The sequence below is a fragment of the Akebia trifoliata genome, chromosome 11 (assembly GCF_017979445.1).
Source record: "Akebia trifoliata isolate Shusen 1 chromosome 11, ASM1797944v1, whole genome shotgun sequence".
Taxonomy (NCBI): Eukaryota; Viridiplantae; Streptophyta; class Magnoliopsida; order Ranunculales; family Lardizabalaceae; genus Akebia; species Akebia trifoliata.
Window position 1 is genome coordinate 8622932 of NC_141385.1, and position 20109 is coordinate 8643040.

Sequence of the window (20109 nt, forward strand, 5' to 3'; positions counted from 1 at the left end):
GCTTAGCTCCTCGAAAATGAATGAGGAAGAATTGAACGATGAATAGCCATATCTCGATGATGTTATTAACTTCTTTTTTTGGATGATTGGAGTGTTTGGAACCGTAGGCCCAATTATGTACATGCAATACTTTCACAAACCACACATATCAAGTAAGCCGGGATAAATCTTTGTAGGGATCAACAAGGGAACTTGAACTCTCCCTTTTTAGAGGGAGGCCCTTGCCATTGGCCACTAGGCCATACTTGTTGCTCAATTATTAAGTTAATTCATAATACCCCCCATGGAATTAAATTAAATAAATACCAAACTTGGTGCTCTTCGCACACTATTTATTCCTTGATTGAAAAGTTTATTCTGAATCACAATACAACAACCATCTATTTTTTAATCTCTCTTTTTCACTCACAACACCATGAACAATATTTATGTATATATGGTATTAGACATAATGCTCAATTATGTCTATACTAACAAGGATTTATATGTATATATATATATATATAGTTATGATTTCTTCATTCCTCATCGTGACTGCTTTCATCTCGAGTCATATCGGAGTGGTGGTCGCTATGGGGATTTCCCTTAACCTTTTTCTTTCCTTTCTTTCCATGTTTCTCTTTCTCATGCCCATGTCCATGCCCATGCTCATGCTCATCTTCATCCTCATAACCTGTGGTCTCCACATGAACACCTGGATCATTGCATCTATAACTCCCACCAAGCATGATAGAGTTATTAAGAGCTTGAACATTGCTATTAACATAAGTAGCCAATGGTTCATGATCCTGTGATGACATGCCATGGGCTTTTGATGTCTCATCATCCAATGTAGCTCGCATTATGGCTCCCTCATTACTACCCGTAAGTGTGATTATACTTACACCACGATCCTCGTTGTCCTCGCTGTGATGGCTTGAGCCCAACTTGGTCTTATTATGAAGATTCATTAGCCGATGAGTTAAGGCTGAGGTCATGTCTCTGAGCTCGTGGTCAAGGTTTTTCGAGTTATCTTCTTCGGCAGAAGATGGGTTCGGCTTGTTGACATTGACACTTTCAAAAACCATAGTTTAGATGATTGGGTGCTTAGGGGGAAGATATGGGTTTGTTGTGCAAGAAGGTTTGATAAATGAAATTGTGTTGTTTGGGTCTGAATTTATGGGGAGTTTGAAATTGTTACTATTGTAGAAGTACATGGAATAACTTGCATCCAAATCAAGGAATTAGGTTTGAATTCTTTTCCCATGGAGCAAGAAAAGTATTAATTGCTTTGATATGTAGAGTTTCCTTTACATGACATTGTTGATTCCAAACTCAAACAAAGGAGGAGGATTACGTCACAATGGTGGCCTACGTAATAAACTTTACTATTTCCTAATATGATCAACCATTGTAAGCTAATTTCATGATTTCTAGGTCATTAAGAACAATGGGATGGGATGAAAGGAACGGATCACAATTATTACGTTGCTTTTGGTTTGGGACACATGGAAGAAGGAATTATATTGAAGTAATTTGGATATATGTTCCTCTGAGTTTTGGTGAACATTTGAGATACCTATATTTTCAAATTGATGACATACCCGCTTGACCATGGTCTTTGTTGAGAGATTAACCAAAAATGATAGGAAGACCCGCGTATTCAACCTCTTTGCAAAATCTTTGATTATTTTTCCAAATTCTTCAACCTTGGGTCTAAAAGACAAAATTGTATTTGTTCTCCTCATGATTGGATTAATTATTTGATTTCCTCTATTGTTTCGTCTTTAAGATCAATGAGAAGAATGTTCTAAAGCTTTTTAGCCTAAATGACTCTTCTTAATGAATCAAGGATTGAAGATGATAGGTTTTGAGTGAATGGGGTAGAATCGAAAATTATTTTGGAAAAAATTCTAGAATAGCCAAAGAAATTAAAGTTTTTACTCCAAACATGAAGAAGTTAAAGTTTGGGTTTTCTTTTTCTTTTTTTTTAGGAAGAGGGGGGGGGGCAAGAGGTTGAAGATGAGGATACATTTCATTCATTTTCTATTGAATAATGATTTTTCTAACACCCCCTCTAACCTAGGTTCTAAAGCAATCCGACTCGGATCATACTAGCTAAGACCATATTTGAACCATTTTACTTTTATTAAAACTATAACCGGATTCAATTCGATTGAATTAATTGATTTAAATTAGATAATGCCAAACAACTAAATGATGTCTTGAACTCAAGACATCTCCATTTTAGAAAGAAACCTTAACCACTATATCTAACCATTGTTGGTTGATGAAATATGACTTAAAAAATATAACTAGACAACTTAGAAATAAATATATCATTCGGATCTTGATGGATATAGAGATGGAACCGTATCCAACCAAGATCTGACTCGGGTCAAGCGACATTAACTCATACCCAAACCACATTTTAATTCGGATATACTTGATGAAACCATTACCGCTAAATTCGGATTCGGATTTCAAATAAAATCCGTACCATTTTAAGCCTTAATATGCTCCCATCACAGAATCGTAGACCATTTGCCTCGGGATACGTATAATCATAAATCTTTTCTTGTGTATCCCGAGGCAACATATCTACGGTTCTATGATGAGGGCGGAGGTGTATGTAAGAGGGCGCGTCAAATTATCCCAACTCTTTTCTATTAGTCTCTCCTAGAAGATCAAGGTTTAAAATTGTTGGGTTGTTTGAAATATTCACCAAAACCAAACGTGTGAGTCTAAATTACCCTTTATGTCCAATACTTTAAGAGTGGAAGTATTTTGTCCCATGGCTACCAACAATTGTAGCAACATATCTGCATGGGCAGGGCAGCACAATAATGAAAAAAACTCCTTAAAATCCAATTGTTATCAGAATGATGAAGGTGTAATTAATTTTTATCTAATTTAAAGCGTGCCAAGGTCACATGATATTATGACCACCCTAAACTCCATTAATTGATGATTGCTCATGAGGTAGTCAAATTATGGATTATAGATACAATTTTGATATTTCAAGCATCTATGTCATAGTTTTAAAACTTGAAAATTTTTCTCAACTCAAATGTCCATCAAATTGAATCCTCGATGGCTTATAAGTGGACTTGTTCATGTCAAATAATATATATCAAATATGTTACTGAGAGTGAAATTGAATGTAAAAAAACAAGGATTTAAAGATTTGAGAGGTCTTCGAGAAGTTTCTTAAAAATAAAAATAAAAATTAGACAACCACGAGAAGATAGTTTATTTTTTATGTTATTACCTTCAAAGACCTCCCACTTGTTGGATACACAACAACTTTCTGAACTACCAAGTAGGTGTATTTAAGAAGATAGTTCATAACTAAGAACTAAGTAAATAATGGTATCATATACACGAGGAAATGTCCAAATCACATTTATTAGGTTTTGGTAATAGTTTAGAAGACTACATTGCAGCAAAGGTGAGGGGTAGGTAAGATGCATTTGTATTGTAAGGGCTTGGGCTGATAAAGTGGTTGACTTGTTAATGGGAACCTTAAAAGAGTTTAATTGCTCCAACCCTTCATACTCATTTTCTTACTATGTTTACATGAGAAAACACAGCATATTCTATAGTTGATTTAGTGCTACACGAAAGTTTTAGTTCTCTTACTCCTTAGGTAGTGGTATCAGGGAGTCTCTTTCTTCCAATCCAAATATCCTTGAGTTAGAAGATCCATAAAAATAATCATATCGTGAAAGGCGACTTGTTATTAATAACAAATTTAAAATCTTGTTTCGATACTATTAGCATTGTCTACATTGCATGGGTACCCTTGAATTGTGCAATGTATAAAGTGGGGCAATCCTCTCCTTGCAAGCTGGTTTTCAAGGACGAGTTAGGCCAATGGGCTTTAATATGGTATCAGAGCCGATGTACCTTAGGAATAGGTTGGATTAATATCTCCAACCCTACATGGAGGGGGAGAGCCAAGTGCGCTGGCGATGAGGGGGAGTGTTAGCATAGTCCCACATCACTTGAGTTGGGTTGTGCAATGTATAAAGCAAGGGAAACCCTCTCCTTGCAAGCCGTTTTTCAAGGATGATTTAGGCCGATGGGCTTTAACAGATCCAATAGTTTAGTCAAGAGAAAATTAAAATAGTCTCAACCAAAACATTTTGAAACAATTTGGAACACTTAGTACTTGGTGTCTATCTCATCCGAAACATCCCGAAATGACTCAACTTGATTGAACTTCGAGGTATTTGGATCAATTAACAAGAAAAACCTCAGTGATTAATGAGAAAAGGAAAGAAATTAAAGCCATTGTAAGAACCCAACCTAACCTCTGTAAACAGAGCTGAGTACAAACTTAAAAAGATTACAACACACATTTTCAATCAAGATGATTGAAAGAATAACACAAGCTAAGAAAAGCATCTACAATGAATCCATGGATCTCAGAGGAGTTGAGAACCACATAACAATAAACCAACTCTTCCATCTCTTCCCAATCTCGAACACCCACATCCCTGATCATCTCTAAAATCGACTCCCTCAAATCCGAATATGGATCGATGGAGTACTTCACTGCACAAATACTGTCAGCATATACGCCTTGAACATCGTCGGGTAAACTCGCTGAAAAGCTAAGTCTACTAGTGAGATTTCTTGAATTCTTCTTGTTTTTGTTCTTGTTGTTGTTGAGTTCCTTGGAGGCATCCATTGCTTCTGTGAGGGAAGAAAGTATTACAAGCATCATTATAAGTGGCATTTATGGGTGTACATACTGTCTGCATGGCTCTCCATGGGTTGGGGAGTTTTTAATATGGGTAGTACACATTTGATAAAGGGAGATGCTATTAGCACACCAACTTTTACTTATAACAAACCAATCCATATGTGAACCACAACTTAGTTTCAGCAGGATTGGTGTGTTGTAAGTAAAAGTTGGTGTGGAAATATAATTTCTCTTTGATGAAACACTAGAGATAAGGAGGTAATGGGTGTCATGTGGGTTGTTGTGTGTAGGAGCAGGTCAATTAATAGAGTAGCAGCGATGGTGGAGCCATTAGAGTCACAGATGGGGTCCAGTATCTTGTGAGGCTAGTTAAGAAAACTGATTTTGGTCTCTCCAACTTTTGTTTTATATCCTGCCAAATATCAAATAATATTCTATATCCATAGGGTGTAAATTAATGTCAAATCAAGATTCATATTAGGAGTGCTAGGAAAATAAGAGTAATCAAAACAAGAAACGAATTGAAACAAAACAAACCTAAATCACACAGAATTTATGTGATTCCTTCAAAATTGAGGTACAAATACATATCACACCTATTTCACTATGAAGAAAAAAACTCACAATTACAAATTATAGCCTTCACAGAAAATAGAATATATATACCTTGAGGAAAAACCCAGCTTAGATTTTACAAAATATAAATTAAATTACAAAAATACCCTTGAAAAAATTTCTTCATATTTTGAATACTCCACTATGTTAAATGATGAATTATACTCCTCCATGACCATTACCATCAGTCTCCACAAACCATAACAAGGAGGTGTGGATTTTTTATACTAGTTGCCAACGTGACACAACTCCCCTCTTTTATCTTGGTTGGGATCGATAATGCAATATTAAAAAAAAAAGATTGGAAAAGATAAAATTAAAAATGAACATATTCAAGTACATGTAATAACTGTGATAGACGATAAACTGAAAGAAACTTAGTTGAGATGGTTTATCATAAATAGCAACATGTTAATCATAAACAAGCTTAGCACAAAAATTAATAAAGGTAAAAAGTCATAAACACAAATCATTTGCAATCATGATTTAAAATTTTGTACCATTTCAAAATATTTCATCTAAGACAACAAAATTTTGACCCTAAATCAGATATTGAGCGCTCTGCATTTTCTCAAGATATTTCGAATTATGTCCAAATATTTTGGACGAAGCTGTCTCGATTTTCTCTTGTTAGAGTGACCTCAAGATTGTACCTCATATCTCACTTTCCTGATGTGGAAGTGTGTAGGACCGTAGATGCTTTTTCACTTGTATCTCAATGAAAAGCATCTATGATTCCTACACACTTCCACGTCACGAAAGTGAGATATGAGGTACAATCTTGAAGTTGCTTCAGCATTATTCTTTTATAATATTTTCCAAAAAAAAAAATTGCAATCTTGATATTGCAGCAGTACCTCATACTCAAAACTAGACCCAAAATGCAAATTAGAAGAAGTTTTATGGTAGTTTCATGAGATGGATTTAATATGGCAGTGCTGTGGTCCTTCAACCTCACACTCGTGGTGTGGTTTCCTTTTGTCATTTTCTTTCCAATGCAAGAGGCATCACTTCATAAACCTTGGTTTTAGTGCGTACCAGTGTTCTTACTGACATCCTCCTTATTTCTTCACCATGAATCCTCTTCTCTGGGTAGATGAGGTTGGTTTAGACAATCTTGAGATCCCTCTCACATAAGAGGATATTCCTCACTATAACACTGACAATTCTAACCATTGGATGAGGGAAGGAGTTCCAAATTTAACTCAATCATCATCTTTCTAACCTTATCTCAATTATTCTTGTTAGCAACAAGAATCCGATTTGGTCATTTTAACTATAGGGCTGTGATATTAGCTAACCATTATAATATGAATTAACTCCACAAGTGATTTTGTTATAAAATCACTCCACATAAAATGAGATTTTGTGACTGTAGAATGATTTTATAATGGAAAAATTACTTAAGTACCCTGGTGGAGGGATTTTTTTTTAAATAGTCCCTAAATTTTGGGCGGTTCTTCATAGTCCATTTACTACACTTTTCTTTTCTTGACAGTCCTTGGACTTCATCTCCCACATTTCTCATAATTGAATGCCCTAGTCATTCAAACTCTTTGTTTTCATTAAAAAGAAATTGGGATTTTTGACGTCTCAATCAAGTTTTGGATACTTCATTCCATTAGAAATGATTTAAGAAGGAAGAAAAAATCATTTTCAATAATTTTTTCAAACATTTTGAAGATGTATGTAAAAAATTAGGATTTTTTTTACTTTTTTTCTTAGTTTTTAGATAAAAATCGATCAAGAATAGTTCTTTTGGATTGAAATCATCTAAACAAATCGTTATCTCAAGTTTTAATCGATCTTTCCATGCATTTTAGTTGAAAAACTCGAAAATTGAAAATGGGTGAATTTTACAAGGGTCGAGTTCATCACTTTTTATTTTAAAAAAAGTGGTGAGTTGGACAATAAAAATTGTGAACTAGACACTAAATAAAAAAACATCAAGTTCATCAACAATAAATAATAAGTGTTGAACTCAACAGTAAATAAAGAAGTTGTGAGTTCGCCAATAATGATGGACCATTAAGAAATAGAAAGTTTACTAAATGTCCTATCAAGATACCATGCAAAACTTAGGGACTATGTAAAAATAAATTTGTCTGTCAAGGTTATTTAAGTAATTTTTCCTTTTATAAAAGAACCACTTATGGGGTTTATTCATATTATAATGGTGTGCTAACATCAAGGGCTTACTGATAATGGTTTTTATGGAGGACAAAATATGCAAGCCAGGATGGTGACATATGTCCTATGGGAATACACATGGTTCTAATCCATTTAGGATACTCCAAAGCTTAGAGCTCCAGTGAAGTCATCTAAGAGCTCGGCTAATTAGGAGTCGGCCTCACAAAGCATAAGGTCGAGGGAATAATCTCAAACGATGGGCTGGCCAAGATAATGTTAAAACCCCTGATTTCTAGGGATTTAGGCGTGTATTTAGAAAGAGTCTATCAAAGGAAACAGATTCTAAAGGAGAAAAATCCTAACGAACAGGGTTACTAATTTAGAAATCTCCAAAAAAGGATTATATCTCATTCTATATTACATGGGACAAGCCATACCAATCGAAGGTTCTCTTCTTTTTTTTCGCTTCTTTTTTTCTTTTTTGGGGAACAAACACTATGGCGGTGTTTGTTTGCGCTATTTTTCAGTGTTTATTGCTGAAAAAAATTAAATTTAGCACTTTTGTCAAAATAGCGTGTTTGTTTACTCGTGCTTATTGCTAAAAATAAGTGAAAAAAATTCAGCACTATTTTGATGCTGAAAAAAAGTGCTGAAGCGGTAAGCACTTCACTTTTTTCAACACGGACAAGTATGCCCTTATTCTTAAAAGGATATTACCTCTTATATCCCATGGATAAGTATATAAACACCCCACAAATTAATAAACCCACACCATAGCTAAATTATTTTATCTTATATGGGTTAAAAGTTTTGGAATGAGTTGATTTTTGGTGAGGATGATCTCTACAATGAGGAGATCATCCTCACAAAAAATCAGCACATCTTGAAACTTCTAACCCTATCAAAACAAGTTCAAGAACCGTAAATTGTCCATTTTTTTTTTTTGAAAACTATTTTTAATGAGTTAGAAGTTTCAAAATAGACTGATTTTTTGTGAGGATGATCTCTAGACCATATAGATTATCCTCACTAAAAATTTGCTCATTCCAAAAACTTTAACCCATATAAAACAAAATAAAAAATGGCTATAGTGTGGGTTGCCCTTATTAATTCATAGGGTGCTTTTATAATTACATATCCTTCATTTCCATTGAAAATTATTCATCCAAAATTAAGTTCTTTTAAAGTTGATTTCAAATTTTGGTGACTTGTATGACATTATTATTTTTAATTTGAAATTTGTGGGTTTTTATAAATAGAAATTATTATTTATAAATTGAAGATTTGAGTATTATTTATTATTTAAAAATAAATTGTATTTTAATTTTATAAGAAATAATATATTTTATTGTGTTTGATAATAAATAAGCATTTGAAACATGTAAACAATGTATAATATGATTGTAAGGGTAACAAAGACAATTTATCAATTTCAGTAATGTGTAACAAATATGATTCAGCATCTAAACAAACAACTTTTTCAGCACTTAAATTCAGCGCTTATAAGTTTCAGCGCTTAATGCTATTCAGCACTTATTTTTTTCAGTTTAACAAACAGCACCGGAACAAACACTATGTGAAAATTGGAAAATTCGACAAAAAAATTTGACGAGCTAAGGCACACAAATTTTAGAAACTGAATTTTAACAGTCTAGGACCGTCGAAATTCTAGATATTCCCAAATTTGACGGCTTACACTATGAGAAAACTGGAAATTCGACAGAATAAATTGACGGGCCAAGGCCCCCAAATTTTAGAAACTGGATTTTGACAATCTTGGACTGTCGAAATTCTTGATATTCCCAAATTTGACAGCTTAGAACTGTCGAATTTCTCCCATCCTTCATTAATTTGACAGTTTCGGCCAGTTGAAAAAAAAAATTTGACACTAAAAAATTCGACACCAATTTGATCTCTTGGTCCATCGAATTTTTTGAACTTTGACAATCCAAGGCTGTCAAAGTTGGGCTTTTTTCACATTGTGTTAGAGTTGTCAAATTTCTCCCATCCTTCATTAATTTGACAGTTTCATTTTGTCAAAAAAAAAAAAAATTGACAATGAAAAATTCGACGCCAATTCTACCGTTTTGTTCGTCGAATTTTATAAAATTTGATGGCCCAAGACCGTCAAATTTGGGCTTTTTCGCATTGTGTAACTTAATCATTGAAGGCTTTGTTGGAAAAAATCTGTAGTTTTTTACAGATTTTTGTGATCGAGTGGGTCTATTTGAACTACGATTTAAGTGGATCCCATAATTTTTTTTAGGTGGGACCACTTGGAAATTTATTCTTTTCATTGAAGAGAATAATTTCATGTATTTAGTTGTCTAAAATTTATTTTGGGTGAATGAGAAATCGATTCCAAACAACCCCTACTAGCCATGGTTTGTTATATATGGTTTGTAGAATTATTGAATTTATTAGTAAAACTCTTTAGTCCTACATCGGATAGAAATAAGAAATTTGTCTAATTCTTATATAGAACTTCTCATATCACTTTAGTGAATATGAGAGAGAAAGAGAGAGAGATTTGGATAAACCCACGCACGTGCACAAGAGGCCCATGGGCTCAAGAAGGATTTGAATCATTGGTTTAAAAAATCCTTAATGCGTGTGCGGGCGCAGGCGAGTGCAAATTTCAACAATTTTACGGGAATAAAATTGTCTTAAGGACATTGTATTTAACACAAGCCTTAGTCAATCTTTATTTTGTTCAATTCTCGGGTATCTACTAGATAACAAGCTTTACGATGTTGGTCCCCTAGAAGTTTTCTGCTAGGAAGGAGGTGATTAAACTCAGAGTTGTCAATCTATAGGTAAAGCAAATTTTTGCCTCTACAATCCTCCCACTAGTACTGTGTTTGCTTTTCTCTTCATTGTCAATTGATATTTACTCTTCTAAAGCTATAATGGAATGTTTGTTTCACGATCGATCTTCACTTTTCATGGTTCCTTATAGTTGTATTTCTCTCGATCTATACTATATGGCGCCTTTGTCGACCCGAGACACAGTTAAGTCTTTGGGTGATGATACCAGAGACTCGGGTTCAAATCTCACCAGTATCAAATTACTAAACTCATTAAAAACATGCTTAAAATGAGTGATATTCACTATCTTGACATTTATCCTACAATCTCTTTTATTTTTCGATATAAAATAAGGTCATTTATAAATTTTCTTTCAAGAGTGTATAAAAAATCAACGCCCCCACCCTCAACAAAAGAAAAAAAAGAGTGGTGTCCCCTTCCTATACCAACATAAGGTGTCTATGTCGCACATTTTGTTAGGAGATTAGATACATCAGACTGTGTGCAATGTAAAAAACGTCTTGATTAGGAGCTTGATGTATTTTAAAATTTAAACTCCTACCAAAACGTGCCATGTAGACACCTTTCCTATTCTATAGAAACAACGGAAACCTTAACTGATCCCAATTCCAAAATGTACAATTTTGAAAACATGAGTTGGTTACCAAAACTTTTCTACCATTTTGGAAACATAAGTTGGTAACCAAAACATTTAAAAATTCGCTTTCATAAATATTTTTAAAAGTAGACTGGCAAGTTAATTTACAAATCTTTCTCTACTATTTTTTATAAATGCCCTTATGTTATCCATGTAATTCTCAATCTTCCTCTCTTCCTTTAAGGGCATTCAATTCCCACCAAAACCTCCTTTCAAATTGTCGATCATCAATGAAATATAAAATCATCAAGATTGTCAAATTACATCCTCAAACATTTGTCATTGGTGGAATGAATCATGTTCCTCCATTGATTTATGTCCAAGTCACTCATACCATTTGCTAATTTGTGTGTTCATATTCACTCTCACTATCTCATTCAATATCCTTTTTGATTTGCATTTGTTCTTTTAAAATTTTAAATTTAAACGAATTAATACATTTCTTCTTAGGTTCGTCTTAAGATGACTTTTTCTTAATTGATCACCGAGTGGAATTATTCTTATAAATTATTATGCTTATCTGATTGGATCAAATCTTATTGTATTTTTATGATAAAACGGTCTAGAACAAGTCATTATGAATGGATCAGAAGAACTAAAGCTGAAAAAGTAAGCAACAAGGCCTTTGCCCACCATATTTTTTTACTGGTATAACTTTGCAAACAATATCAGAATGAGCATTAATTTCTGAGGGGCACCGGCGAGGGTGCACCCTCATTTACCTGGTGTGCCTAATGTGCGGGCATTGCACGTCCCCCAGGACTAGTCCTTGGACAAGACCATGGTCTATAGATTGGGCGAAGCCCAGATACAGGCCTGATCCGCTCTCTATTACAAGTTTGATTTATTATTTAAATAATTAAACTATAATAATATTTAAACTAGAGGCCAGTTACTTGTAGATCACAGGTGACCCCTGCATCCCAACCTTAAAAAAAAAATATATGTGTGTGTGCGCACGCGCACGCGTGTGTGGTTTTGGTTGATGTTGATTAACAAGTAGTAGTAGCTCCGTTAAATTATTAATTGAACTTCAACTCTTTAAACAATTTTTCTCTTATTTTATGTTATGGATATCCCACGCTTGCCAACAAATCTAAATTATTTTCATTTAATCAAATTGAATTCACCCCTAACTATGAGCACAATGAGTTTTGAGCAAGTTTTGGGGAGAAAAGAAGATTCAATTCAATATGGACATAAACTATATGGATCGGATTCTAATTGGTTCAGGATCCACCCTAATCCTATCAGAACCTGGTCCCTTTACAACCCTTATTAATAGAACTAACGAACATTGGAGTTGTTCTTCATTTTCGGTACCATATTATATCAAAACCATATTCCATAAGTAGTGATAAAGATGTACTTTCCATGATGGGAAAAAGACTTGAGAATATCTATAAAATAGACAATTGTACCCCTCTCAAGCACAAGTCTTTTGCTTCAATCGATTTAACATTGCAGGGATTGGGGTAGAGTTGCCTAATTTTATCTCTTTTGATGGATCTTTTTTTTTTTTAGGTTAGGCAAGTAAGGTGATTAGTTGTCAACGTAAAAGTGCGTTCAATGGGATTTGTCTAACCTAAGTCGTGGGATCAACTCTCCACACGCCTTTACCAACTTATCTAAGTTGGCAACTTTGTATATATTTGGATCTATGTCCTTTCTATACAGTTGGATCTTCATCTTAAATATACCTAGATATGTTAATCTCTAAAACATGATAATTGTTTCATACGTACTTGATTTAGTTGATGCTTAATCCCTAGATATGTTAAAGTTGATGTATAAATACTACTCGTTATACCACTATTGGGCCTAAGTTGAGTGGGCTCTAATCTAACCCTAAAGTGTTGGGCCTGCTACAGGTCGAATCCGCCCCTTGATTGCCTTAGTCTTGAAACTACCATCTCATTCAGCTAAACTATGGGTCTAAACTATAAATTACTCCATCAATCAATTCCCATGGAGAAAAGATAAAAATTGCCTTGACCACCAACTGGTATTCAGTCATAAAAAGCTATATTAATGATTCCTTTTGTCTTCCATCATTGATTTGGTATCCATGAAAAAGTGGAAGATAAAAAGGGTAAAAAGATCCAACCCAAACATCCTTTCTTTTTCATGACAAAATAATCTTAATCCATTAACTTAAGAATGATGTTACATGTGTTGAAAAAATTTGGCGATGTGAATGATGATTGAAATACAAGATACAATTAATGTAGAATTGCAGACCAACCTCTCTTAAAAAGAAGAGCGATTTACTGGGCAAATCTCATTTTTATTACAAAAACTCCCTTACTTTTTATCAAGTTTGTTACTCAACCAATCTTAGAGTGAGACCCACATCTTTTAAAAATATTAAATACATGTAATACTATCACTTATTTAAATTAATACCTATAATATCCTCTATTCTCCTCTCAACATCTATGATCTCCCCAAGACAAGGAGAGGATATAATGGGTATTTGATTAAAAGAAGTGAGGGCATTATGTGATCTCACGCCAAACTTGATTAAGAAAGAAAAACATTTTCCTTACTAAGTAAGGAAAGTTTCTTGACAACATCAATTTGTGGCAATCCCAAAACATGATCAAACTCCATAGGGTTGTAGAGGAAAAACTTTTACGAACTTTAAAAAAAAATGAAAAAACAAAAATGTTAATTATCACATTTTAATTTTATTTTTAAATTTGGAGCTTCTGGAGCCATCTATTATCAACTCCTTGAATCAAGCTCAAAAAGTTATTTTATTTTTTTATTATTATGAGTTTTTCTATGAAATCTATAAAGATTGCAGTGTTGGTTTGCTAATGTGAGAGTCCATGCCCAATTAATGAACCTTCGTAAGATTTGAAATCTTGCTAACTAAGCTAGTTAGCCTAGCTAGGTTTATAAAGTAAGTGTTGAGTAACAAACTTGATAAAGTAAGGGGATTTTTGTAATAAAAATGTAACAGATAGGTCTACATGGTAAATCTATCTCTAGAGAAAGAAGATGAGAGAGAGATAGGTAGGAGGATGTAAGTTGCCATCACCGTGGACTAAATTTCAGTCTATCGCCTGGGTTAGGGTTTGGTGAATTGAGAAAGAGAAAGTGAAGAAGTAGATCGATTTGATTTTAGGGTTGGAAGAGGATGATATAATTTTCAACAATAAAGAGTGGGAGTGGGGGAGGATGATGTAATTTTGTAAATTATAAAGTGGAGATTGTTTTAAGAGTGTTGATCATATGCACTAAGGGGGGAGGATTGAAGCCCTCCTCCCACACCCCAATACACGCTATGTAAGTCGTTATCCAAAAAATTAACACCTGAAATAAATGCTTTTAAAATTTCCTTGGATTACAATTTACGTGGCGTGTATTGGGGTGTGGGAGGAGAGCTTCAACCTAATTTGACCGGATTGAACGGGTTGGAAAATATAGAACCCGCCTTACCTTTGCATGCTTAATATCAAGGCCTTAATCTTTTTTTATTTTTATTTTTATTTATTTTTTTATAGCTGGCCAATTGGCAGCCTTACATGTATCCCAAACATAGTTTCAAAAGTTTTTTTTTTTTTTTTTTAAAGAACTCGACTCAGTTGGGTTATTCATAAGGTAGAGTCAAATCAACAAACTCATGATTAATGTTAAATAAAAATATATTAAATCAAAAAATAGTTTTTCATATTATAAAATAAATATAATATATCTTTTGTTGAGCACCAAAATATTATATTTAATTGAATAAGTCAATTGAGTTTTTTTACCTGAATAAGTATATTTTCAAGCCAACTCTTTCAAGTTGAAGAATTGACTCAACCAGTTTACTCCATCGAGTTCAAGACCGAGTCATTAAAATCCAATCCGAGTCAATTTCACCCAAATTTAGTTTGGAAGTTATAGTGGTAGTTATTTATTTTATATTTTTCCATGAAACTCTGCAGCATCTGTGGCTAAAGTTTGGACCAACTTCAGCAAGTGGGCCCACAGTAGTGGAAAGAGTCAAAGAAGGACCATCTATGTCGATCAGGCTTCATCTCTAGGTGGGCCCGCTTTTCAACACCAGATGTGAAAGATTGGAAGGAAAAATAATAATAATAATAAAAAACAAAAAAATCAAGTTATTGGTGATCTCTCCGGATCGAGTGCTTATAATAAGACGGATTTTTGATGAATGGATTTGACGCACACTGACGTAAAAGTATATAACTTATTAAAAAATAAAAAAATAAAAATTTCTCCCCCTTAAGCATTCTTTGTTCACTTATTTATTTTTTTAAGATTTCAAATCTTAAAAGATAATTGGACTCACATTGATTATCAAATTAATAATCCATCAACATAAATATTTAAATTTCATGAAAATATTTATATAAAAATAAAAAAAAAATTATTTTTAAAGTTTGATATATAACATTTAAAATAGATGGTTATCGAATACTAATTTTTTTTAAAAAAATTATATAATTTTATTCTCTATAATTTCATTTCATGGGATTATAATTTTAAATTTCATAAGGTAATCAGATCTAAAAATTTTATTTTTTATTATTATAAATAAGATTAAGAATTTTTTTTTTTTTTAATAAATTATATAATTTCACATCAGCATACGTTAAATCCGTCCACCAAAAATCCATCAAATCATCGACACTCCTCTCGATATCATGAAAACATGGAATCTACCATTTCTTTAAGAGCGTCTTTAACGCCACTCGATTAGATTTTGTCGCGTACGTGACTATGTATGGTGTCATTATGTCCTCCACATAAAAGTTGAGTTTGAATCGTGATGGCTAACATGTGCTCGCCCTCTGATTTTTTGAAACCACGTACATACCGTTTGACACAGCGCACGTTAGATTCCACTCGGTTCATGGTAGGTTATCTTGATGTTGGAAAGTTGTTTTATCTTTATAAAGATTCTTTCTATTTCTCATTAAAAGTAGACAGTACGGGGGACTTCTAAAATTGTAACCACATTCATTACCATTAGGGTTATTTAGACTTGCCCCTCCATATTTTTATGAATATTAGAGATACCTCTTATTATCTGTTGAATCTATGCTCTTAAAAACATCGAGATCCGATGCATTAGAATGTTTATTATATATTTGTTTGGAAAATGCTGAGTGACATTAAAATTAACTTCATTTCACGCATTGCTGGTGTGAATGTGTACGAAACCATAGATGATTTTCACTCGTACACACATCCACATATGCAACATGTGAAACGATGTCAATTTTAATGTCACTCCAGCATTTTAAGGATAGAAGTGATTGCTAAGTTATAGGATTTAAATAGAAAATGCAAATCCATTTTCCTAGTTCATAAATTATCTAAGAAACTTGGTTACCCTTGAAATAACTTGTCTCTACAAAATTGTTAAGAAGAAGAAATCATGTAATAGGTGTATCAAAGGGATCGCTTTCGAGATTGCAGAGGAAATACATTATTCCAATCTCGATGATTGATTTGTTGAAGGAGATGACTTAGATGCAAGGGAAGATGCTCAATAAATTGATGGTAAAAGTTCCAGTCATGAATTCTAATATTGAGGAACTTTCCAAGGAACATAGGAAATATAATGAGGAGAGTTTTAATCAAAGAATGATTAATCAAAAAATTGACTCCCAAGACCTTATTATTGATAAGGGAATCCATACTCGGATGATACATTTGGAGTTTCCAAGATTTTATAGAATTGATTTATATGATTAGCACTATAGGGAGCAATTTTTTGTGTACCAACAAACGTCCCCACTCAAAAACTGCTTATAGCCTCCTTCCACATGGAATGCAAGGTCCTCCAATGGTTTCATTGGATGAAACGATCATGCGTAATTACACCTTAAAATTCTTTTACAACTGCATTGTAGGTTAGATTCAATCATTTACAGTATGAAGACCCAACAGTATTTGCTATCTAAGTTCCTATGTGCAGGAAAGCATTTTCATCGTCCATTGGGTATTTGTCTCTATCTCGCTCTTCCAACTCATACTTATGGTAGGTGGGGTCAATGTTAGATATTGATCTCTGGAGATCCTTCTCTTTGAATTCTCAATCTTCAGTTTTCTTCCTTGGTTCCATCGTTCAATTCATGAAACAAATCGTCAGGAAGGCTGTTTCTCAAGTATAAAACGAGACTCATATTACATTGACCCAATCGTATTTGCTCTCTAAGTTGTATCAAACCTCATAGTAAAGCAATATAAAATGCAATTCGAAAGAACTAACTAACATGAGTGAATACTTGAATGAGGCATTCACGGTGAGTTGTTTCATAGGAGGGATGAGAGAGGAGATACGACTCAATGGTTAAATACTTAGGCCTAACATCCCTTTCTGGTGCTATTGGACATGCCATAATAATAATAAGATTTTGGCTCACAAATAGTTGAACAAACCTGCAAATGATACCAACACAATTTACTAGCACGAATGGAGATGAAAGACAAAGGCATAATTTACAAATCTAAACCTTGAGAATAAGATTTTTTACAAGGAATAGAGAATGTTATGTGCCTAAATATATGTTCTTGCATACATCAAGGTTCAATACATTAGGATGTATTTTATCATATTTGTTTTAAAGTTTCAATTTGTCAGTAAGTTATCTAACATAGGATTCTGTGGAATTATATTGGTGTAGTTACAAATTGTGTAGGAGTTGTTATTTAATTTATGGGAGTAGTTTTTTAAGGATAGGATTGGTTGATAAGTTATAAAAGAAGAGTTGTTGTGCATTTATAATTTTTTTTTATTCGTAAGCTCATTTTTAAGGAGTTCAGTAACTTGGTGCTAATGGGATTTGAACCCAGGCCTCTAGTATTATCACCCAAAGATTTTACCAACTAAGCTACCTGGCACTTGTATCTTATTCTTACTTGAATAGAAAATGCAAGTCAATTTTCCTTAATTCAGAAATTATCTAAGGATGTTGATTACCTTTGAAGTAACTTATATTTACCAAAATTTCTAAGAAGAAGAAATCATGTAACACCTCTCGGGTTTTCAAACTAATGACATGCCCTTGACTTTTGTCTCCTTTGGAATACTTTTATGCAATGACCTAGCTGCCCTTGTCTTCAACAATTATAAAAGTTGAATAAAAACTTATTATATAATTGTTGTATGATTACCACGGACACTTCGCTTATTATAAGGAATAATGAAAATGAAACATATTATAATAAAATAATAATAATAATAATATTGAAATATATTATAATGAAATAAATAATTTAGATAATAATAATGATAACAAATAATAACCAAAAAAATAATATAATTTTTATTATTAGATAAATAATGATAAGAAATAATTTAATTTTATATTATAATAATAATGGAACATATTATAATGAAAAATAATAATATTGAAAACATATTATAACAAAAAAGAATTTGATACTAAATATTTTTATAAAAATAATATGATTTTTATTATTAGATAAAGAAATTATTTTATTTTGTAATTACAAATAAACAAAAGTTTATTAGTAATTATTAAACAAATAATAATTTTAACGAATTTCTAAAAATATTGCAAAATGAAAAAAAAATTAAAAACATAAATACTATGATCTTTATTATTAGGTAAAAAAAATCTATTATTATATTTAGGGAAAATTATTTTCATAAGGGTATTTTCGTCAACTTGAAAATCAGCAATCTGACCACCAATATTTTTACTTTTTTAATAAATTAGAAAAAAATTATTATTTTGTTAATAATTGTAAATTGAATTTTTTTTTTAATAATTATAAATTAATATTTTTTTAAAATAATTTTATCTTATATTTATTTGTAATCTGAAATTTTATTATTAATAATAATTATAAATATTATAGTATTTTATAATTATTAAAAATAAAGGAAAGTTAAATTATTTTCTAAAAATATTACAAAATAAAAAAATTTAAAAATCATTTTTATATTTTATAATTACATATTTATAATTTGCAATTAGTACTTAGAAATTTGTAATCCTAAAATTAAATATTTATTTGTAATCCAAAAAATGATTAATTTTAATAATTATAAATATTATATTAATTAAATAAAGTTTAATTAATACTTACAAATAATATTGAAAAGATAATTAATATTGATATAGATAATTACATATATTATTTGTAACTATTATATTAATAATATAATATTAAAAAACAAATAATATTGATAATTACATATACTTTTTTATTTTGAAATTATTAGTATTTGTTATTTTTAATAATTATTACTATTTTATTAAAAAATTATAATTAATACTTACAAATAATACAAATATTGTTTTTATTAATTATAATTATTATATTTTTTTTTTCTTAATTTTTCTTTAAAATAACAGAAAATTATTATAAAAACAATACAGTATCTTATAAATATTAATTTTTAACAATATAACAAAATTAAAAAAGAAAATTAAGAACATATTTCTTACCCGATTTTTTTCAAAATAAGAGGGATTTAGGGTTGGTGAGTGAGTGGGACCTTTTGCCAAAATGAGAGTGATTGAGAATGAGTGGGTGGGGGGATCGTGGGACCACTTTGACGTTTGAATCACCAATTTTCATTAAAAATAAGCGGTTGGGAGTTGGGGAGCACATTGGTATGAAAACCGATGATCAAACATTCGGATTTCATGGTCAAAGAAGAGTATTTCGGCCAATTTATATATTTAAACACTGAAAATCGACATTCCAAGAGTCGATTTTTGAAAAATAGCAATCAGACCATCAATTTATTAATTTTTTTCTAAATTCAAAAAAAATTATTTTTTAATAATTATAAATTAATGTATTATTGTTTTAATAATTTTCCCTTAATAATAAAGTAATATATTTGGAGATCTCTTAGATTCTTTAAAATTTTGTAGTTTCCAAAAAGATCAAAAATTTTAAATAAAATTGTTGCCCTTATACATTAAAAGATCCAATAATAAAAACAAATTTGGAATCCAGGCATGTTAGAGGTCTTAAAAATAAAAATAAAAAATGAAAATAAATTTTATTATTTTCATCTTATTTCTCAAGTTGTCAACTCACGTCACTCACCCTATTATCTCCATATTCTCTCTCACACACATGATCTCTCTTTATAAACACCATAAATAAATAGGGAGAGATTAAATTTAGTTTGGAGCATCTAGACACAAGAGGGAATTATTGTTAAGATAAATTTAATATTTTGATAAACAAAGATAAT